The sequence below is a fragment of the Aegilops tauschii genome, chromosome 5, assembly GCF_002575655.3.
Source record: "Aegilops tauschii subsp. strangulata cultivar AL8/78 chromosome 5, Aet v6.0, whole genome shotgun sequence".
Classification (NCBI taxonomy): domain Eukaryota; kingdom Viridiplantae; phylum Streptophyta; class Magnoliopsida; order Poales; family Poaceae; genus Aegilops; species Aegilops tauschii.
Window position 1 is genome coordinate 21,209,057 of NC_053039.3, and position 23,335 is coordinate 21,232,391.

A 23,335-nucleotide genomic window follows, 5' to 3' on the forward strand; every position below is an offset into this window, starting at 1 on the left:
TCCAACCCGCGCCATGTGATTAGGATCAAGCTTGGTATACCGACTCTTCACCATGGCCCAAGCCTCTCGCGCACCCTCTCGACAGGCCGATATCTTCCATAGCCGGATACGCCGCCACGCTCCTTTGAACCGCTCTACAAGCTCCTCCATACTTCCTGGAGGGGAGGCGGATGGCCATAGAGCCTTGGCAACACTCCACATCGACAGCTGCGCCTGTTCGTGCACTTGCGACAGCTTTTGTAGCAGATCACTCGATGATCCGGACACCTCCTCTTCAGGACGGCCCGTTAATATACCTGCGATCATAGCTATATCAGTTTCTCCTATCGCTGAACTACTCTCAACATAGTTCAGATACATACTGAATATGCCGCCTCGCAGCTGCTTGTTCTCCTTCACAGAATCGGCTAGCTGGGCCCGCACATCTTTCAGCTCTTAGCCTAGCTGGGTCTTGCAATCCTGGAGCTGGTTTTTCTCAATAACGGCCTGCTTCAGCACACGATCGCCTGTAGCCTGTAGCCTTTTGGCTTCTTGCTCATTCGCTTGCGCGACTTCCAACGCCTTTTTGAGTCCCCCTGACCATTATGTCACGGTATAGGCAAGACTGTTAGTATTCGGGGCATATAAGTATATTTTCTCGTTGCAGGGGAATATTACCAGGTGACGCCTTCATGGACTTTTCCAGTTCGGCGATAGCAGCATTTAGCTGCGTCCGACATTGTTCCAGCTCTTGGGATAGCAGGTTGTTCTTCTCTGTAAGAACCTGGCCATACAACGGTCCTTAAGTCAGTTGTACCAACTGCTTTCAGTCCCGGGGGCTACTGGCATATGGTTATCCTATTCGGACAAAGAAAACTTGCCCGCATATCTGTTAAATACTGCTTCGTGGCTCTACTAAGCCGTTTTCGGGGAGTTTGGATGTACGCATCGGCCGAGCTGAAGGAATTGAATGCCTCTTCCAAAAACTCAGGGTCTTGTAAAACAGCCCTGCAGCGCCGATGATTCATGGCGCTCTCCACTTCCGAGTTGGTAACGCACATATTCTCCGAACCCTCGGCTGAAGGACAGTCCGGCACTGTTCCGATGTTGGCTCCCGCCTTTCCAACGGGGTCTAAATCCCGGGCGGGGGGAGTACGGCTGGCCGGACCCTCGGATTGAGTCCGGTGAACCTTTTTCCTGGTGTCAAACAAGCGTACAAGTTATAGCTGGATGTGACTGTTAAGGTATACCTTTAAGTCCTTACCTCTTTGACGAGGGACCGGTGGTGACTTCACCGACCTTCCTTTTAGAAGCATTGCTCGGTGCCGGAGCCGCTCTCTTTGGAGCCGCCCCTGGAGTAGCGTGACGCGCCGAACGTCTCCCCTGTGGAGCACGAGACAGTGCGATGGGTGAGGCAGTGCGAGGAAGCTCTTTCGAGAGAGGTTTTTTCTCAACGACTTATGTGGGAAGCAGGAAGACGACCAGGGTAATCAGCGATAATGGCCACTTCCGTGCCATCGTAGCTCGCCTAGTAAAACACACCTTCCACGAGTACCACCAATATATCTGGATCTTCTTCGAACCCGGGATCCAGCTCCCGGTTGTGGTTCTCAGGCTGTGGGGCAGGGCTATAAAACCCCTCGGTGATTCTTCGCCAATGCTGTTATAAGCGGATTAGAAAGTTGTCAAAGGTAATCCAGGAAGAAAAATTAGTAAAGCAGAAGGATTGGGGCTTACCAAACTGGGAGGATTATACATAGAATAACCATCTCTGCGATTGATGCGAAGAAATTCCTCTTCCTCCCCTTTGAACAGCTCAGCCAGTATTTTGGCCAGAGCGGCGGGGGTGCCCGGACCTTTTCAACCGCAGCAGGAGGCGTCGTCCTCCCCGTTGTAGTGCCACATTGGGAGCCCTCTGTATTGAAGCGGCTGAACCCCTCGCGTTATGGAGGTCGCCATTACCTCAACCATTGTTTATCCGGACTGGGCGGGTGTGTTTATCTCACCCAAGAGTTGACGAACCTCCGCACTGTCATCCTCCTCAAGGCTCCAGGGGCGCCAACTATGGCGTTTCTTTAGTGGAACGCTTGCAAATTTGGGGACACCCTTTCGAACTGGTCGGGAAGCGCAACGTCCTCGATGTAGAACCAGTCGGAAGGCCATTCTTTGGATGCCTTCCTTGGTGTGTCGAACGGGTATCCGGTATTGGCGATGCGCCACACTTCGGCTCCGCCCACTTCAAATATTGACCCCTCATGGTTACGCGGGACAAGACAGAACAATTTTTTCCACAGTTCAAAATGGTCTTCAGCACCCAGAAATAGCTCGCATAAAGCAACATAACCTGTGATGTGCACGATAGAGGCGGGAGTGAAGTTATGCAGCTGAAGGCCATAATAGTCCAGAAGCCCTCGGAGGAACGGGTGGACTGGAAATCCGACGCCTCTTATCAGATAGGGGATGAAGCACAATCGCTCCTCCCCGGACGGATTGGGGGAAGTCCTCCGCCTGAGTCACAACATTGAAGGAAGCTAGCCCTGCTCGAACAGGGACCAGATCAGCGGGAGGAAGAAATCCCTACGTTTGCAACTTTGTTAACTGGCTGTGAGATACAGAGCACTTCTCCCACTCGCTTTTCTTTGGGCTGGAACGGGAGGAGGAGCCAGGAATGCTAGCCATGTTGGAATGGTTTCTCCTAGCATTCTCTGGGGATCTTCTCGGTGTGGTGTCGCATGGATCTGAGATCCAGTATCTCTAATAGGTACGCTCCCTTGCATGGACGGGGTGTTATTTGCAAAAATACCCTGACTCTCCGCATTCGCTCGCCACGTGGAAGACGAAGTTATTAGCGCACAGAAGCCGAGGGGAACAATATTGAGTCAATAGCCGAATACATTACTTAGAGAAGGGAACCTGCCTTGCAATGCTGAAGACAATCCGAACGCCGAAAACCTCGTCATTGAAGCCTGATTCGGGGGCTACTGACGGAGTCCTGGAATAAGGGGTCCTCGGGCGTCCGGTCCGTTATCCATGGGCCGGACTGATGGCCTATGAAGACATGAAGACCGAAGATTGAACCCATGTCCGAAGTGGATGGCACATGGCGTGGAAGGCAAGCTAGGCGACCGACTATGAAGATTCCCTCTTATGTAACTGACTCCATGTAACCCTAGATCTCTCCGGGGACGGATTCATTACCATATTCACATAGGCTAGACTTCTAGGGTTTAGCCATTACGATCTCGTGGTAGAACAACTCCTGTAACACTCATATTCATAAGGATCAATCAAGCAGGAAGTAGGGTATTACCTCCATAGAGAGGGCCCGAACCTGGGTAAACATCGTGTCCCCCGTCTCCTGTTACCATCGATCCTAGATGCACAGTTCGGGACCCCCTACCCGAGATCCATCGGTTTTGACACCGACAGTGGGTGGTGGCGATAGCTGTGTGGACCGTGGCGCGCTTCGACTCCTAACCTCGTTAGAAGGAGCTCTAGCACGGCCCAGCGGCTGCGTGCCATTTTCGCCAGTGCTTCGGCGGGCATGCTGGACTCCTTCGTCCCGCGGACGATGCACAGGGCTCTTCCCACGGCGGTGTCCAGGGTCACCGGCGTGGTGATGCTGTTCGTCGCGCACAACATGGGTAGAGCGCGCTGTGAGCACCGGGGTGGGCGTCTTGGAGGTCACTGCGCCACCTGTGGGTGGCACAGCGATACTCCTGAAGGGCCCCGCGCTGCCTGCGGGGGGGACAACTCCGTCTTTGGATTTGGCGGTGCGCGGCTCGTCGTCTGGCGTACGAACAACGCTGCTCGCCAGGCTCTGACTGCCAGAGCGGTGCTGGTGCTTGCGGGCCACGGCTCGGGTTTTGTCCACGACCGGCCCGCTGCTCGTCCGCACTGGCATGGGCCATTCTGCTCCTGACGAGCCGATCGCCATGATCGTCTTCTTCTTGGGAGCCATGGCGATGAAGAACCACTAGGCTAACGGCTAGATTGGATTCTCACCACTGCGCCCCCTACATGGTGCGCCAAAGATATCGGGGAAACAACACCTATGGGATCACAAGAATCCCTACTACAGTTGGCGGGGCGCGGGTTCGTGAGAAGAGCAGGTCTAATAGAAAGCACACAGTTCGTTTACCCAGGTTCGGGCCGCGAGGATGCGTAATACCCTAGTCCTGCTTTGGTGGATGTATTCAGTGTTCCTGTGTTCTTGAGCTAGCTACGGGGTGCAACTTGCCCAAAAGAGCCGAATCCCTCTCCAGTATGCCATGGGCCTCCTTTTATAGTCGAAAGGGGCTGCCACAGTGGCACACAGGAGGTGGAAAGGTCTACAGTGCTGCGGGCTTATCGCCTGTATTACAGGACAAGACGCATTTCATGCATCGCTTAGGTGTCCCTTAGCTTTATCAGGGACGGGAACGAGGCCCGTCCCGTCCGTCCCGCTCCGCCTTGCTTCGACACCCGCCCAGGCTAGCGGTGCGTGCGGTGCCATGTAGGCAGGCAGGCAGCTGAGTTGGCGCGGTGGTAGGGTCTTCACGAAGATCTGCATGCCACCACGCAGGTGCTTGCTGAGTTGGCGAAGAGGCCGCCCGTCGCCACGCAGGTGCCTGCCCAGCTGGTTGAGCTAGCAGCTGTTTGAGGACGGTGGTGGAGCTTTAGCTGGTGCAGGCCTGGCAGTGGCCCCACTGATGCCCTCGACAAGGGTCTTGCCGGGGGCCCGGCAAGGGTATTGCCGTGGCATTGCAGTCGTCCCTGGCAAGGCGCCTGCCGGGGGTCTTGTGGATTCCCTCGGCTAGCATCCCGCCGAGGGTCACCATCTTCTGTTCCTCATCTGATCTTGTGTGTGTATGATCTTGACAAAGTTCTGCATGCCACCATGGAGGCGCCTTCCGAGCCATGGTTCCAACGTAGTTGGTTGGGTTGGAACCCATGGGCACAATGGTGGCTCGCTCTATTGGTGTTGGGCAAGTTGCCCCGGCAAGGCGCTTGCCGGGGCCGCGGAGGCCGCCCCGGCAAGGGCCTTGCCGGGGGAGTCCACCTCGCCCTCTTGCTCTTTGGTGTTTCTGGTCTTGGCGTTGCCTTGACCATCTTGTGCCTTTGGCTTCTCTCCGGCTTCCTTCCCTTTTCCTGCTAAGCGTGGCTGTGGCGCGCGGCTCCGACTGCCCGTGCACAAGTAAAGGGGTACAAAGGAGTGCCCCTACTTTTGTACACTGACAATATCATGCCTCTGTCTAGTTTAGTTTCATGTTAGTAGTATCGATGTTATGATAATTCTGTTGCACTGATAAGTTTGCTAGTACTTGGGATTGCCATGTTTCGCATGCCATCATTGTTCTTTTAAAATGCTTGATGTTTTGTACTGCATCGGTATGTTGCATGTTAGTTGTTGCATTCATGTTAGTAATGCTCGCATGATGATTGATGATGGAGAAGTTAATAATATGACTTAATAACAAACCTTCTCCGTCATCACTAGGATATCACAGTGCCACCCAACTCGAGCTTTCTCCAGTGCAACCACATTTACCTTATGGGGATGTCCTAGCTGGTTTTATTGTCATGCCTCTCGCCGGTGCCTCCCGCGAGGGAAGGTTAGGGGCACGCGCTACCTTGATCAGGTAGGCAGACATAACCTTGTGTTCTCATTTTTGTTTTTAAGATACCTTGTCCCCGTTTGGGACCATTTTGCCACGACGGTGGCCGTTCGTGTATTTGGTAGACACGGGGCCACCCAGGACTGAAACCCAAGGGGGTGTCGGTCGGAGTGGCCTGGAGAGTGTCATGGCAGTAGATCAGTTATGTCAGAACGCCGTGGTCCACACGTATGGGAGTGCGAGGCTAGGGTTCCGTAGTGTGGGTAAAGTGCGCTACCTCTGCAGAGTGTATGTTTTATTTATCAATAGCCGCATCATCGGTCATGGGCACAAGTTCGTAGTAGGTCACACTATCAGGTCTTGGTCGAAATGGAGGATAAATCTACTAATAACTTGTGTGATAATTAAAATGTGATAAATCATGTGATGACTTGGACTACTAGATAATCGTGAGAAGTCAGGATGATGTGTTGATATGACCCCAAGAAGAGGTCTCGGTAAGTCATGCGTGTGCTCCGAGGAGCCGTGGCAGAGTAAGTGATTGTTGCATAAGTTTAATATAATATGTCTTCACGGGAGGTAACTGGTAGTTTATTTTAAGCATAGTTTCATGATGCCATGCCCTGTTCCGATGGGCTCTGCTTTGCTGCTGTCATGTTAGAAGTAAATTTGATATGCCGTGCTATTAGATGCTATGATGTTGTTCATGCCTAGTTTGATTTATGATTCTAGTTAATATCATGCCATGCTTAGAAGTTATGTTGATGTAGACTTTTGCATATGCTTGGTTCTTGCTTTGTCTTCTGTTTGTTGGGATGCTATGTATTTGGTTGTCTTGCAAGTACATTCAATGTACTGACCTGGCGTGTCATGCCAGTTTTGTAGGTCGTGCTCGAATTGTTCGCTTGTTCCTTCGTGCTAGGTCATAACCTTGCCAGTCCTGTGAGTTGTGTAGCCCAGCCAGATTCGATGAGCCGCCAAACCAAGCCTTCCGCCGTCAGTTAATTAGACCCCCGCTACCATTTAAATAGCCTTAGGGCTATGCCAGAAGATTGTATTCATCAATGATGTAATCTTATACACATGTATTTGATGAATATTATTGTACCTAGAATGTTGTATCATGGATTTGTCGTGCGTCGGGTGTTATCGTGGGCTGACGTGCGAAGGCCCCCTGCTCCATGCGGTTCGGGGTGGCACAAATGTGTAGTCGACTAGATCTGGAGGTAAATGTATGGTGGTAAAAGAATAATTACCAGTAGTCTAATCAATTTCCTCGTGATCTGGTCCATGTAAAAAACTTTCTTTTCCTTGTCCCACTTGTAGCGGGCCCTGATGAAGTCACGCTCCAAGGGGTTGGTGAACTTTGCGAAGGGGTCTGGGATACCTGCGTTCTGCGTCCTCCTTATCCCATGTGGGCCTTTTACCGAGGTAGCCATGGCTTACGAGGTGATGCTTCCCCGTGTTCCTTTGCTGAAGGCTCTTGAATTTCGCAGCCTTAGCCTTGGCTGCCTCGGTAGCGCAAGTGTCCTTGATCTTTTTTTCGAACTCCTCTTCCGTAAGTGTCGGATTTTCCTCCGAATCTTGGACAGGGGTTCCTCAGCCTCAATAGCTCGTTTCACCCTCCCTTTCCACGAGGCAAAATCATAGCTGAACATGCCCATGGCGTGATTGTTAATCTTTTTCATCTTCGGATCATCCCATGGTTGTTCTATGTTATCATCCCGGTCGGGGAACTTGAATCTCTTGTGAACTTCGTCAGAAGGAACTGCATCAAATGTTCTTTACTCCTTAAGTCATCGTCGTTGATGCTCGCGCATTCCCGTAGGATGCATCCTACTTGGTTCCCATAGCACTTGGGAGGTTCTTCCCGCTCTAATGGCTCAAACTTGCCAGGTGCCATCTTTGTGATCACTAGTCGTCCAATCCCTAGTTTGTTAGATTTTCGTATCCTCTGCTTCTTCTGCTTCTTCTTTTTGGTACCTTCCCCACTGGTATCTTCCCTGCCGGTACCTTGACTTTGCAATTGCTTAGCAGTCAAATAGTTGAGGTACTCTTGTTCACCCTCATAATCCATCTCCTCTGCATGTTGGTCAGAAGGCCCAGTTTCTTCGTTGTTCGACATGTTTCCTATGATTAAGGCTCCTCGTTTAATTCTAAAACTATGAAAAATGATAAATGACATAAAAAATCTATGTTTGCCGGAATGTCATTTCCCGGCACTCGATATGCCTACTATCTAGCACAAATCATGCCAAAATTCACGGAAAATTTCGGCATGACCTTTGCTAAAAAATGGACATATCGAGCGCCTGAAATTCACTGGAACGGAAATGAATCAACATTCCGGCGTAACATAGGCCACTCGTCTCATTTACCCTGCACATAATCATCATGTACAAATGACATGTCCAAATTTCCAAATATGACATGTCCAAAACAACACATGTCGACATATCACATGTCCACTTCAAATTTGCATATAAAAGGAAGAAAAATTATAGAACTTGAAGAAAAAACCTAGCTAAATTCATAACTAAATATATAACCTAATTAACCATCTGCCCTAACTAAAACCTAAGTAAATTAACCAAAAAAACTAGCTACCAGAGAGAGGAGGAGCAGTGGGGAGCTTACAGAGGGTGCAGGCCCGACGACGGCCGAGGTTGGGAGGGGTCGGGGTCGGGGTCCAGCGCCGGGGCCGGAGCCGGGGTCGGGGCCGGAGCCGGGGTCGGGGTCGGAGCCGGGGCCGTGGGCGAGTGCCGGGGCCGGAGCCGGGGTCGGGGCCGGGGTCGGAGTCGTTTGGGGTCTGGGTCGGGGGCCGGAGCCTAGGTCGGGGTCGGTCGGGGTAAAGTGGCAGTGGTTGAAAGCGAGCGGAAACTTCAGTGTTTTCTGTGCGTTACGATAGTAGTGGTGAAAGAAAATCCAATTCAAATACCTCAACGTAAAAGGAAAATCGTTTCACTTTGAAAGGAAAGCTAGCTATATGAGATCGAAATCACTCTATCTACGATATTCATTGCACCATGATTGAAGGACAATGAGGGGCAGGTAATATTCCCTTTCTTCTGATCGATTGAGGAATCGATGATAATGACACCACGTCTGTAGCATCTACTGCTATTGCAAGGCCCCACTCGATCTATCTCCCATTCACTTAACAATTCCTCCAGCTCTCGCCGACTATTATTTGTCATTCCCAAATCCATTCTTGTCTAAGCTGCTCATCACTACTAGGAAAAGGCTAATCAGTGGCGCACCTGTTTTGGCCATTAATGGCGCACTACAGGTGTGCCACTATCATCACGCCACTAGTAACTAGTACTAATGCTGCACCCCTGGTGCGCCATTAGTATACCAGACAATAGTGGCGCACCTGGGAGTGCGCCATTAGTATGTCAAATGGTGCGCCATTACTATGCCTCCCAGGGGGCCATATTTACGTTGTGCTCTGGGTTACTAATGGCGCACTTCTAGATAATGCGCCACTAGTGTGTTTATTGCAGTGCGCCACTAAAGTGCAGTGTGGTGCGCCACTAGTATGAATATTAGGAATTATTTTTTTTTCTTTTCTGATATTTGTACAGGTTACAAAATATATTACTGCACAGAATATAGACAGCAGAACTTATAAACAGCAGATTTATCGAATAGAATGGAAGATTAGTCTCCAAATACAATTCATCATATTAGTCTCCGAATTCAAAACACCGAACAAAGTTAGAACATTACAAGTTTCGAGACCGCGAGTAGCAAGTTTGTCTTCATATTACAAGTCGATATCGATCATCTAAACTACCATCACATAGACGAGAGTTGTGGTCATCACGATGGGCATCATCGCGATGAAACTGGTCTTCATCCGGTTCCTCCTCCTCTCCCTCCTCTCTCCCACTAGATAGCGCGCGTATCTAGCTTCCGCCTCCACCCTAGTGGTGTACCCTTTGTAACTGTTACTGCTGAAATGGTGAACCTGTCTCCGACACTCCTCCCAGTCGTCGTAGACTCCGGGAACCTTACCCTTGTACACAACATACGACGGCATCTCCATGCACTAGACAAACAAAACGTTAGTAGCAATTCACAGACAATACATAATTAATATAAAAGTATGCAACAAAAGGATCGGAAGAGAAAAGCAACACATTAATAGCACGATTCATTGTCCTACTAATAAATAGCATCGATTACATACAAGTTCATTAAAGTTTAATTACAACATGAGCTAATCGACATTTCAGAACTACATAGCATCACTACTTTTGACTCGACTCAGGGACCGGAGCGTGGACGAAGCCGCCGTCTGTCGTGATGGTCATGAAATCGCGGGCGTTGTCAGCCTGCATTTGTAGCGTGGTTTCTATCTCACTGTTGGACGGTTGATATCTGAGGTAGAACTGCCCCGAGGTACGAAGGACATCTTGATGGATGATTTCCGCAAACTCCGACTGGATGCGAAAGAATTCTTGTCTGATATCTGCGTCCTGGATTGCCGACAAGCGTGCGGCCCAATCTTTGAGATTATTTGGTAGCAGAAGGTGATTATGGTCCCGTACGATCGCCCGCATGTGATGGAGGGCGTAGTAGGCATCCTTCTGACCGCCAGGTGGCTGCTTGACGCAGGGGAACGTCGTATTGTGGGTGAACACGTGCTTGCCGTACCTACGAATTGGCCTGCTGAAGGTGCCTCCAGATCTGGCGTGGCCGGGGAGAACATCGTCAAGAACTTTCTTGATATTTGTGTAGTCTTTCTTCGACTGACGGTCCGAGTCGAAATACGTGGCCACGGAATATTTTGGCTTAAGAGGATGAGTGTGCAATGTGTGTCACTTCACAAAACACCGAATGTTAGAAAAAAAAACGATCGAAATCTAAGAAATCATATGTTACGGGGCGGTGAGGGGATGACTTACTCGGGAAAGTAAGGCACGAGGAAGTTATCCTTATCTGGGTTTGCCAGAATGCCGCCTTCGAGGTATGAACTCGCGACTTGCCGGTTCCCAGCGCTGCCCAAGATCTTGGCACGCATGTAGAAGGGGTCGACTATCACGATGTCCGGGATCTTGTCTCCAATGATCCGCATCTCCATACTCAGCGAAAATAGCTGAACGAAGGTGTAGTGCAGCGGATGAAGGTTAAACATAGCGAAGATGTCATCAAACCGCAGGATGATCATACCCCCAATAGCGCTATCCACAAAGCCCTTGCCCTCTGGCAGCTTGGCCACGAAAACCGGGTATGCCACATCATTCTCGGAGAGACGCCGCTTCTCCAAAGAAAGAACACTGTCATGCAGACTCCGCATAGCACCGGTTACAGCATTGAGCAGATTAGTCGGTAGCATCGGCCTACCCGCCACATGCACCCTCCTTGAGATATCCTTGGGTGAAGGTGGACCGTCCTGAGCACGGATAATACTCGGTGCCGGCTGGCTCGCACCCTTGTTATTCTTTCTTTTTCGTCCCTTCTTCTTCTGCTGTAATGGGATCGAGTTCTTCTCAGAGACCGCCTTCTTGAGTGTGTTGGGGCTGATAATATTTCGCACCTCGGCTATCTGAGGCTCGGCGAAGGCGGCAGCTGGAGGTGTGAAGGAGTCCTGGATTGGGGGGTCCTCGGACAGCCGGACTATATGCTTTGGCCGGACTGTTGGACTATGAAGATACAAGATTGAAGACTTTGTCCCGTGTCCGGATGGGACTCTCCTTTGCGTGGAAGGCAAGCTTGGCAATTCGGATATGTAGATCTCCTCCCTTGTAACTGACTCTGTGTAACCCTTGTCCCCTCCGGTGTCTAAATAAACCGGAGGGTTTAGTCCGTAGGACAACAACAATCATAATCATAGGCTAGCTTCTAGGGTTTAGCCTCTGCGATCTCGTGGTAGATCAACTCTTGTAACACTCATATCATGAAGATCAATCAAGCAGGAAGTAGGGTATTACCTCCATTGAGAGGGCCCGAACCTGGGTAATCATTGTGTCCCCCGCCTCCTGTTACCATCTGCCTTAGACGCACAGTTCGTGACCCCCTATCCGAGAGCCGCCAGTTTTGACACCGACATTGGTGCTTTCATTGAGAGTTCCACTGTGCCGTAAAGATAAAGGATTGATGGCTCCTTCGATCATCAGCAACGATGAGATCCAGGGTGAGGTTTTTTCCCGGACAGATCTTCGTATTCGGCGGCTTCGTACTGCGGGCCAACTCGCTTGGCCATCTGGAGCAGATCGAGAGCTACGCCCCTGGCCGTAAGGTCAGGTTTGCAAACTTAAACTATACTGCTGACATCCGCGGAGACTTGATATTCGACGGATTCAAGCCCGTGTCAGATGCGCCGCACAGTCACGACGAGCATGACTTAGCTCTACGGTCGGACGGTGGTCGGGAGAACACACCTATGGCCACTCCGGCCCTCAAGCCGGAGCAGATCGCGCCTTTCGAGGATGGGTGGATGGACCCCGCCACGGAGGCCGCACACTCAGCGGTGATAGAGCCGAATACTGACTTCACGTCCTATGAAACCTGTGTTGCCGGACACTTGGATTCGTCCCCAGCCACGGGCTCTGAACCGCCTGCGTCCATGCCTATCGAATCTGATTAGGCACCGATCATGGAGTTTTCCTTCGTGGATATCTTTCAGCACTCGCCCCTGGGCGACGTGCTAAATTCATTAAGGTCTCTCTCCTTGTCAGGAGACTCTTGGCCGAACTACGTCCGGCTTGAGTGGGAAGCGGACGATGAAGAAATTCGTTACCCACCCACCACCCACTTAATAGCCACTGTCGACGACTTAACCGACATGCTCGATTTCGGCTCCGAAGACATCGATGGTATGGACGACGATGCAGGAGACGAACAGGAACCACCGCCCATAGGGCGCCGGACTGCCACCTCATCATATGATATATACATGGTGGACACCCCCAAAGAAAGCGATGGCAATAAGGCAATGAAGGATAATTCCCCCGAGAAGCAATCTAAGCACCGGCGTCATCGGCGCCGCTGTAAGCCCCGCCATAGCAAAAGCAGCGATACCGGCACAAGAGAGAATAACGCTGCAGAGAGTGCCGAAGACGAAGACAATCCCCTCCAGCCAGGCTTCGAGCGGGAAGATGGGCAAGCTAGCCCTAAGGAACAGGCAGCAGACGGAGAATCAGACAATGACAATTACATGCCTCTCTCCGAAAACGAGGTGAGCCTCGGCGACGAAGAATTTATCGTGCCTGAGGATCTCGTCGAGCAGGAGCGCTTCAAGCGCCGGCATATAGCCACAACAAAAAGCCTGAAGAAAAAGCAACAACAACTTCAAGCTGGCCAAGATTTGCTAGCGGATAGATGGACTGAGGTCCTGGCGGCCGAGGAATACGAACTCGAGCGCCCAACCAAAAGTTACCCAAAGCGCAGGTTGCTACCCCAACTCGAGCAGGAAGCATTAAAGCCGATGCTTCCAGCGTATGATGCGGCTGACCGGCCACCTCGTGGCCGAGATAAAGCGGCATATCAGGCCGAAGTCCAGCCCGCACCCTGTCGCCAGTTAAACAAAAATACCAAGGACCGGGGTAACACGCAAGACCTGCGAGACGTATTGGAAAACAAAGCAGGACATAAAAGATCGATCTACGGATCACGAGGGCGCGCCCCAACGCGTGACGACGACCGTCACGTCGGATATACTAAAAGCAAATTCGGCCGAGCCGAATACAGCAGACAAGACTCGTATGAACTGCGTTGTGATATAGCCCAGCACAGAGGCGCCGCACACCCCCTATGCTTCACCGATGAAGTAATGGATCATGAATTCCCAAAAGGGTTTAAACCCGTGAACATTGAATCATATGATGGTACTACAGACCCTGCGGTATGGATAGAGGATTTCTTCCTCCACATTCACATGGCCTGCGGGGATGATCTACATGCCATCAAGTATCTCCTGCTAAAACTCAAAGGGCCGGCTCGGCATTGGTTAAATAGCTTGCCGGCAAACTCCATCGGAAGTAGGGAGAACCTGGCAGACGCATTCCATGACAACTTCCAGGGCACTTATGTGCGACCACCGGATGCTGATGACCTAAGTCACATAACACAACAGCCCGGAGAGTCGGCCAGGAAATTCTGGACTCGGTTCCTAACTAAAAAGAACCAAATTGTCGACTGTCCGGATGCCGAAGCCCTAGCGGCCTTTAAACATAACATAACATCTCGGACAAGAGAAGCCAAAATCCATGGCAGCCCTCACGACACTCATGACCCTCTTTTGTGCGGGCGAAGATAGCTGGTTGGCCCGTAGCAACAACACAGCAAGCAACCCTGGCACATCGGAGGCCAGAGATAGCAAAGGCAAACCCCGACGCAACAAACACAAGCGCCGCAGAAATGGTGAAAATGCCGAAGATACGGCAGTCAATGCGGATTTAGCCGCTCTAACTCCCGTCACCGGAATGGGCCACTCAAAAATGACAATTCGGGTCCGTCCAGTCTGGACCACATACTCGACCGCCCATGCCAGATTCATGGCACCCCAGGAACACCAGCCAATCATACCAACAGAGAATGTTGGGTCTTCAAACAACCTGGCAGGTCAGGCGACAAAAACAAAGATAAGGGGTCTCAAAGTGATGATGGCGACGAGGAGCCCACACCGAATACAGGAGGGCAAAATAAATTTCCCCCACAAATCCAAACGGTAAACATGGTAAACCGCACCGACACCCCCAACCCGGACCGGATGCGCACCCCTAGGGACGCCGACTTAACGGAACCAGTCGTCCCACAATATAAACTAGGGCCGACCACCTTCAACCGCATGGATCGTCCGGTTAACACCAATCAGTACAATCCAGTCGCGCTAGTCCTTGACCCAATAATTGACGGGTTCCACCTCACACGAGTCCTTATGGACAGAGGCAATAGTCTAATCCTGCTTTACCAGGACACAGTGCGCAAGATGGGCATCGATCATTTGGTGATCAAGCCCACTAAAGCCACCTTCAAAGGTATTATACCAGGTGTGGAGGCCAGCTGCACAGGCTCCATCGCCCTTGAGGTAGTCTTCGGATCACCAAACAATTACTGTGCCGAAGAGTTAATCTTCCACATCGTCCCCTTTCGTAGTGATTATCAGGCACTGCTCGGACGAACCGCATTCACTCGAGTCAAGGCGGTGCCACATTACTCCTACCATATGCTCAAGATGCCCGGTCCGCGCGGCGTCATCACGGTTAATGGCAAGGCCGAACATTCCCTCGACACCAAGGAGTATACCGCTGCTTTAACAGCAAAAGCAACGAGTGGCACGTTCCAATCGAACCTCGAGTCGATGGCCAGGCTCCTGGACACCGACAAAGGACTCCGAACTACTTCGCGACGGGATAGCCCGGCTCGTCCAGAGCTCAATTAAACACTCCGGCGTAGGCCAGGACAGGCCGCATACCGCGGCTCCACCGCTCTCCGGCACACAAACATTTCTTACATTCCCTTTGCAGGTTCACCCTTGCGCCGACCAGGACGGGCGATTTGGAAGCAGCTCGAACGCGAAAGGGAATCCTTAGATATTCCCCGCAATGACCATCCGACTATACTCCGGATCCGCACACAGCTTCTTCCCCCTGGTCTCAGCAGGTTCCACAATCATATCTCTTTTTTATCACATTACCTGTACTCATACGCATCAACGTACCGTTCAAATACAACATGTGGATTTATATGACGCTTATCTGCTTTTATTTCTAATTGAAATTCTTTTGTCAAGTGGCACCCGTACGCCGCGATATGCCTTAAATATGCCAGGGGCTTCGTCTTACCCATAATACGGCAATAAAGTCCGAACACCTTCATGGAAGTTCGGCACCCTGATCTTATAGCATTATATGCATCGGCTCCGAATCATGTATTGGGTCAAATGTTGGGTTTGCCCGGCTCCCATGTTTTTACTGCCTTACGTTCCGCTATATCGGCTAAGGCGGCACAGGGAGAACTATTGCGATTTTGTCCCGGTTCTTCCGGACGAGCACCTCAGTAGAGAAAGCCGAAAACTGACTGTCATGATACGGCGAGAGTTGGTCAGCTGTATGAGAGGTTGTAAAATATTTAAGGATATCTCCCGCATAATGCCATAACCAATGCAGCGTGCGATGGATCGGTTATTCTTCCGATCAGGTGCTTATAGAGCCCCTCGTGCGGTCTGCCGAACACCAGGGGCTGCGCCTACCTTCCTTTTCTAAAGCTCCTATGGCTAAGTGAGAGTGATAAAGCCCTATAGTCCGATTGCCTAGTTCGTTGTGCTGAACACCTCCTTCGAAGGACCCAAAACTGCGATAAAGAGTGATCAGGTTTATGCCGAACACCCCCGTACTTCCTACGTGGGAGCAGAAGCCGACGACTGGCCAACTCTCGGGATTAATATATAAAACGGCCGTGCAGGAGGATAATGTTGGAAATATGCCCTAGAGGCAATAAAATGGTTATTATTATATTTCTTTGTTCATGATAATTGTCTATTGTTCATGCTATAATTGTGTTATCCGAAAATCGTAATACATGTGTGAATACATAGAACACAACATGTCCCAAGTGAGCCTCTAGTTGACTAGCTCGTTGATCAACAGATAGTCATGGTTTCCTGACTCTGGACATTGGATGTCATTGATAACGGGATCACATCATTAGGAGAATGATGTGATGGACAAGACCCAGTCCTAAACATAGCACAAAGATCGTGTAGTTCGTTTGCTAGAGCTTTTCCAATAGTCAAGTATAATTTCCTTAGACCATGAGATTGTGCAACTCCCGGATACCGTAGGAGTGCTTTGGGTGTGCCAAACATCACAACGTAACTGGGTGGCTATAAAGGTGCACTACGGGTATCTGCGAAAGTGTCTATTGGGTTGGCACGAATCGAGACCGGGATTTGTCACTCCGTTTGACGGAGAGGTATCTCTGGGCCCACTCGGTAATGCATCATCATAATGAGCTCAAAGTTACCAAGTGGTTGGTCACAGGATCATGCATTACGGTACGAGTAAACTTGCCGGTAACGAGATTGAACGAGGTATTGGGATACCGACGATCGAATCTCGGGCAAGTAACGTACCGATTGACAAAGGGAATTGTATACGGGATTGATTGAATCCTCGACATCATGGTTCATCCGATGAGATCATCGTGGAACATGTGGGAGCCAACATGGGTATCCAGATCCCGCTGTTGGTTATTGACCGGAGAGTCGTCTCGGTCATGTCTGCATGTCTCCCGAACCCGTAGGGTCTACACACTTAAGGTTCGGTGACGCTAGGGTTGTAGAGATATTAGTATGCGGAAACCCGAAAGTTGTTCGGAGTCCCGGATGAGATCCTGGACGTCACGAGGAGTTCCGGAATGGTTCGGAGCTGAAGAATTATATATAGGAAGTCCAGTTTCGGCCACCGGGAAAGTTTCGGGGGTTACCGGTATTGTACCGGGACAACCGGAAGGGTCCCGGGGGTCCACCGGGTGGGGCCACCTGTCCCGGAGGGCCCCATGGGCTTAAGTGGGGAGGGGAACCAGCCACTGGTGGGCTGGTGCGCCCTCCTTGGGCCTCCCCTGCGCCTAGGGTTGGAAACCCTGGGGGTGGGGGGGGGCCCATTTGGCTTGGGGGGCAAGCCACCCCCTTGGCCGCCGCCCCCCCTCAGATGGGATCTCCAGGGGGCCGGCGCCCCTCCCCAGGACCCCTATAAATAGTGGGGGGGAGGGAGGGCAGCAGGACCACAGCCCCTGGCGCCTACCTCTCCCTCCCGTGACACCTCTCCCTCCCGCTTGCGCTTGGCGAAGCCCTGCCGGGATCCCCGCTACTTCCACCACCACGCCGTCGTGCTGCTGGATCTCCATCAACCTCTCCTTCCCCCTTGCTGGATCAAGAAGGAGGAGACATCGCTGCTCCGTATGTGTGTTGAACGTGGAGGTGCCGTCCGTTCGGCGCTCGGTCATCGGTGATTTGGATCACGACGAGTACGACTCCATCAACCCCGTTCACTTGAACGCTTCCGCTCGCGATCTACAAGGGTATGTAGATGCACTCCTTCCTTCTTGTTGCTAGCAAACTCCATAGATGGATCTTGGTGATGCGTAGAAAATTTTAAATTTCTGCTACGATCCCCAACAGATAAACTTTCACATAAGAGGCAATAAATAATAGAAATGACCTTGTCAAACATTACAAAGGATAACGTGATTGTATTCATGGAAATAAAACGTCCTTGGTGCATTGCTCCGCCGCAAGGCAGGATCCTTTCAGGACACTTTCATAATATAATTCGGGCTTGCGGTGCTCCTTCCCCTCTGGCGGTCACTCGGTCATCAGCTTTTCAGCATCCATCTTCCACCAGTGCACTTTTGTGCGGGCGAAGGCCATTCGCACACCCTCTATTCAGACCGACCGCTTGATGACGTCAAGTCGAGGGCAGGCACTTACAAGCCGCTTCACGAGCCCGAAGTAGCTGCTTGGAATCGGCTCGGCGGGCCATAGCCGGATAATCAAATCCTTCATGGCTAGTTCGGGCGCCCTATACAGTTCGATCAGCTGTTTCAGTTGATCGGCAAAAGGCACCGGATAATTCGGTGGCAGATACTGCGACCAGAAGAGCTTATCCGCAGTTTCCCTTTCTTCGGCTCGGTAAAATTGGGCGGCATCCGATATGCTGTGGGGCAGCTCCGTAAATACCCCTGTAGAAATCCGAATTCAAAATTAGAAACATGACTTTCTCCTCAAATACATGCTTTACATGGAAAAAAGCCTTACCCGCCGCGATCTTCCTCGCCTCTTGGATCTCAGGCACGGTGCCTTGGGTTTCCCCCAGGGCATCTCGCGCGGCCTGATGAGCCCTGGTGAGTTCGAATTCTTTCTCCGTTAAACTCTGCTCCAAGGTCTTGCATTTCTTCACGGCCTCCTGAAGCTCTTGCTGAGCTTCAATAACCCTGGCCTCGTGCTTCTCACGAAGGGCCTGCTCTACAGCGGCCTTTTTCTCCGCCTCGGCCACAGCCTTCTTAAGAGCCTCGACTTCGGTCATCGTCCCTAGCGCCAATCATGAAACATATTTTATTATACTGGAAATTCGTTCGCATTGAACGCGAACAAGGCTTGTGCATACCTTGTTTACTTTCCAACTGTCTTTTCAACTGGCCAAGTTCTTCTTTAGCCTGGTCCAGACATTGATTTAGTCTGGAGACCTTCGCAGTATGAGAAGCAGCAGTCGCTACAGACGCCTACTTATAAAAGAAGAGAGATAGATGTCATCAAGTGAGTCTTCCTGCGAACATAAATTTGATCATCTGTCCGGTTCTTTCATTCACCGAACAGTGTATCAGGGGCTACTATCCATACTATGACACTCTTCGAAACCTTATAAAACATACCTCAAAGCCTCTTATAAGGCTGATACAGGCTTCATTCAGTCCACTCTCAGCAGACTGAATCTTCTCAATCACCGTACCCATAAGGGCATGGTGTTCATCAACGATGGAGGCGCTCTTCAGCGCCGACAACAAAGCATCCGGCACCTCTGGTTGGACAGAGGTTGCCGGTGGAACAGGCACACCCCCTCCAACCGAGGGAGGCCGCCTTCTTGATTCTGGAGCCGTATTGGTCTCCAGAATTGCGTCCGGCTGGGGGCCGAATTCAAGATGGCCCCCGCCGTGAACTCCTATGGGAATCTTCTCCCCCATGTCTCCGGCCTTTGAAGTTTGACCTCCAGGCGCCGCCTTCACGATCTTTTCCCCCCTCCTTTGGGGGAAGAGGCCCTCGGAGGCGTCCCATTCTCCATAGCATCCGAGCTCAACAAATCCTCTGACGAGGATTGTTCGGTGCGGGACCACGCCGGACTACTAAAAGTATGGCTTAGGTTAAAATATTATGCCATGATGAGTCTGGATGCATAGACGTGTTCGGATTTTATATACTCACGAGTTCACCAGGGGCTGGGCCGTGGGATCCCACTCCGGGTTGCTGTCAGCGGCGGCAGTGGACTCCTCCGGAAGAGGAGTTTTTCCCCTTTTAAGCGCCTCGGCCTCCAAGTGTATGGAGGCCGTCCTCTTCTTTCTTCCCCCCGCTGGGGATTCGTCTTCCTCCTCCTCCTCGTCCTCTTCGGAGGCAGAACAGGCGTTGGAGCCTTCGGATATTGTGTCCAAAGTGCCGCTGCGACGAAGGCCGCCCCGGGCCTTTTTGGCCTCCTTCTCGGCCTTCTTCTTCGGCGCCTTGTAAGGCACCGGGACCAGCATCTTCGTCAGAAGTGGGCCGGCCGGTTCTTCAGGCAGCGGGGCCGGACAGTGGATCCGCCCCGCCTTCTTTGTCCAGCCCTAGGAGATTTGTGGAAAACACATTAAGAATTTCCCTTGTGTTATGCAGATAAAGCGTATAATGACTTACCGAGCTGGCAGGGTGGGACAGTTGGTACCCGCGATCCTCGGCTGAGTCCGGCCATGATTTGCTGGACATTAAAAACACCTTCTAGATGTCTTTCTGCGAAGAGCCAAAGAGCTCTCGTAGGGTCTGGTGCTTGGCCGGATCGAATTTCCATAAATTGCAAGCGCGGTGTTGACAAGGCAGGATCCGGCGAACTAACATCACCTGGACTACATTGACAAGTTCGATATTATTGTCTTATATATCCTTAACGCGTGTTTGGAGCACTGACAGTTCGTCAGGCGAAGACCAGTTCAGGCCTTTCTTTGGCCAGGACGTAATCCGCAGAGGGGCTCCGGATCGGAACTTGGGAGCAGTGGCCCATTCCATGCCGCGCGGCTTAGTGATGTAAAACCACTGCTGTTGCCACTCTTTGACGGAATCATTAAAAGTACCTGTTGGCCATGTGACGTTGGGCATCTTGCTCACCATAGCGCACCCGCACTCGGCGTGCTCGCCGCTCAGCACCTTGGGCTTCAAAAGATCTTCAGCCATAAGCCGAAGTGTGGCGAGATGCGGAGAAAAGCCACCCACACGACGATGAACGTCAAGATGTTGAGGAAGGAATTGGGGGATAGATCGTGAAAATCAATCACGTAATAATACATGATGCCGCGAACAAACGGGTGGAGGGGAAACCCTAGCCCGTGGACAAAATGAGGGAGGAATACAACCCTCTCGTGGGGTTCCGGAGTAGGAACGATCTGTCCCCCCGTCGGGAGACGGTGGCTGATTTTCTTGGCCAGATACCCGGCCTCCCGAAGCTTTTTCATATCCTTCTCCCGGATGGTAGAGGCCATCCACTTGCCTCCTGCTCTAGATCCGGACATTTTCGGAAGACCTTTGTGGGTGGAGAAGACGAACGCTCGGGCGCTGGAGGTCGAGCAAAGCGGAATGGATTAGGAAGAAGAAAGCATGGGTGCAAATGGGAGTCCTTATCCCCTTATAAAGGCAGCAGGGATTCTGCGCCTCCCCACTTGCCTCGTAAACTCGCTTATTCCCCAAGCACCGTGATTGATGGCGTGGTTGGATTATCCACACCCGTATTGATGAGAAACCTGGATCTCTACTTCGACAAGATGTGCCAGGAAAACTGCCTCACAATATGTGCAGTAGCTAGTTGAGAAAAACGGTTTGAATAATGACCGGGCCATGGCGTGATGTCACGCTACGAAATTTGTCAACAGATTAGATTTGTGGAATGTTGTACACTCTACGGTGGTATGTGGAATTTGTTTTGTAGAACCGGACACGATCCTTGTGTTCAAAATCTTCTATGTAGTATTCGGAGGAGGAACCCGCGTTGCAATGCCGAAGACAATCTGCGCGCCGGACTCATCATCATTGAAGCCTGGCTCAGGGGCTACTGAGGGAGTCCTGGATTGGGGGGTCCTTGGATAGCCGGACTATATGCTTTGGCCGGACTGTTGGACTATGAAGATACAAAATTGAAGACTTTGTCCCGTGTCCGGATGGGACTCTCCTTTGCGTGGAAGGCAAGCTTGGCAATTCGGATATGTAGATCTCCTCCCTTGTAACCGACTCTGTGTAACCCTAGCCCCCTCCGGTGTCTATATAAACCAGAGGGTTTAGTCCGTAGGAAAACAACAATCATAATCATAGGCTAGCTTCTAGGGTTTAGCCTCTACGATCTTGTGGTAGATCAACTCTTGTAATACTCATATCATCAAGATAAATCAAGCAGGAAGTAGGGTATTACCTCCATCGAGAGGGCCCGAACCTGGGTAAACATTGTGTCCCCCGCCTCCTGTTACCATCCGCCTTAGACGCACAGTTCGGGACCCCCTACCCGAGATCCGCCGGTTTTGACACCGACAAGGTGTCTCCTGAGAACTGAACGCCAGACGACGCCTGTTGCAATTGGGTTTCTCCGCGGTACCAGCTAGATCGCGATCTTTTTTTGCAGGGTTGGGTTCTTGAGAAGGAGGCCCCAAGAATTTGTCACCGTACCCATGTTCGTTGAAGTACTTATCGACGTTGGTAAATGTACCGTCATCGTGGTCGTCGTCCAGATCCTGTGCCATATGCATGTCCGGATCCTGTGCCATATGCATGTCTGGAATGTCCGGTAGTGTTGCGGAGGTCTTGCCATGGCTTGGCGCCGGCACGACTGGCGGTGTTGTCTGTGGAATGGTGTCCCCCGCCTCCAAACGAATCTGGCTCTTCAGCCAAAGCAGGGACCAGCTTAAGCAGGCGCTGAGGGTCATCACATCATCTTCGTCGGCCACAGGGGGTCGAAACGGAGGTAACAAGTCATCGTAGCCCCGCAGCACCCGAACCAGTTGAACCCTATACACGTTGGGTGGCATCGGATTTCCGTGGAACAGGCGGTTGCCCGGTTGAACGATTCTGGCCTTGGCGACATCGATCAGCTCGCCGTCCATGAAGTGCGGGAGAGTGCATGGAACATCGGCGGCGCCCTGAGAAAACATGTAGGGCGTCAGGGATGCCCAGTCAAAGGCACGGAGATGAAGTCATCGGCCGAGAGGATTAATTAGTTAGCGCGATGGCATCGAGCTCGGCTGATGTCGAGGCACCCCCAACGGCGGGCGTGCAAGTGACGGAGGGGCCGCTTGCTGCCGAGGTGCCGGCCGGCATATTCTTCCCACACCCGGGTGCATTAAGCTGCAATGCCAGCGCCGCCGCGGGAGACTCCAATGCCGCCTCCGCCGGAGACACCAATGGTGCCGCCGGCGCGTTGCGCGAGTTGCTGCCAGTGAAGCTGGGAATCGAGGGCGGCCCCTATTGGCCGCCGGCCATCCACGCCTGCAGCCCCTCAATCAAGGTAGGCACAATGGCGGTGATCGTCGCTCCCAGTTGGTCTCGCACTTGCTCTTCGACTATTTCCGGAATCCGCGCCATTTGTGCCTTGAGTTCTTGAACCTCGCACTCCTGGCTTTCCGAGCTGGTCTTTCTCTCCTTTTGCCCAGCGGTATAGTATTCCGACCATTTCGTGGACAAGCCTTTGCCGGCCACACGACCAGCTGACGACGGCTTACTGAGCTTATCCTTGTTTTTCATTACGTTCAACGCCCTATTTAAAGTGGTGTCCCAAGGGGAGCTCTTAGATGACCCCGCGCTACTGCTTTCAGTGTCCTGCGGAAGGAACGTGAACCATTTAGAAATTTCATTAATTATAATGCAACCATATGGAGCTAATTACGCGGGGGTGTATTCCTTACAGGAACAAACTCAAGCGCCTTGGTCTTCGGATCCATGGTAAGCTCCTTTGTTACCGGGTCAATCTTGTACCGGGCCCTGACATAGTTCCTTCTCTGCTTGTCATGGTATTTATCGAAGAGAGGCGGTAGGC

General features: G+C 51.6%; 1 pseudogene; it reads right to left on the reverse strand.

Annotated features, from left to right (window-relative positions):
* Positions 1-1,285: 1,285 nt before the first annotated feature.
* LOC141022479 (uncharacterized) lies at positions 1,286-23,043 on the reverse strand (annotated as a pseudogene).
* Positions 23,044-23,335: the final 292 nt, after the last annotated feature.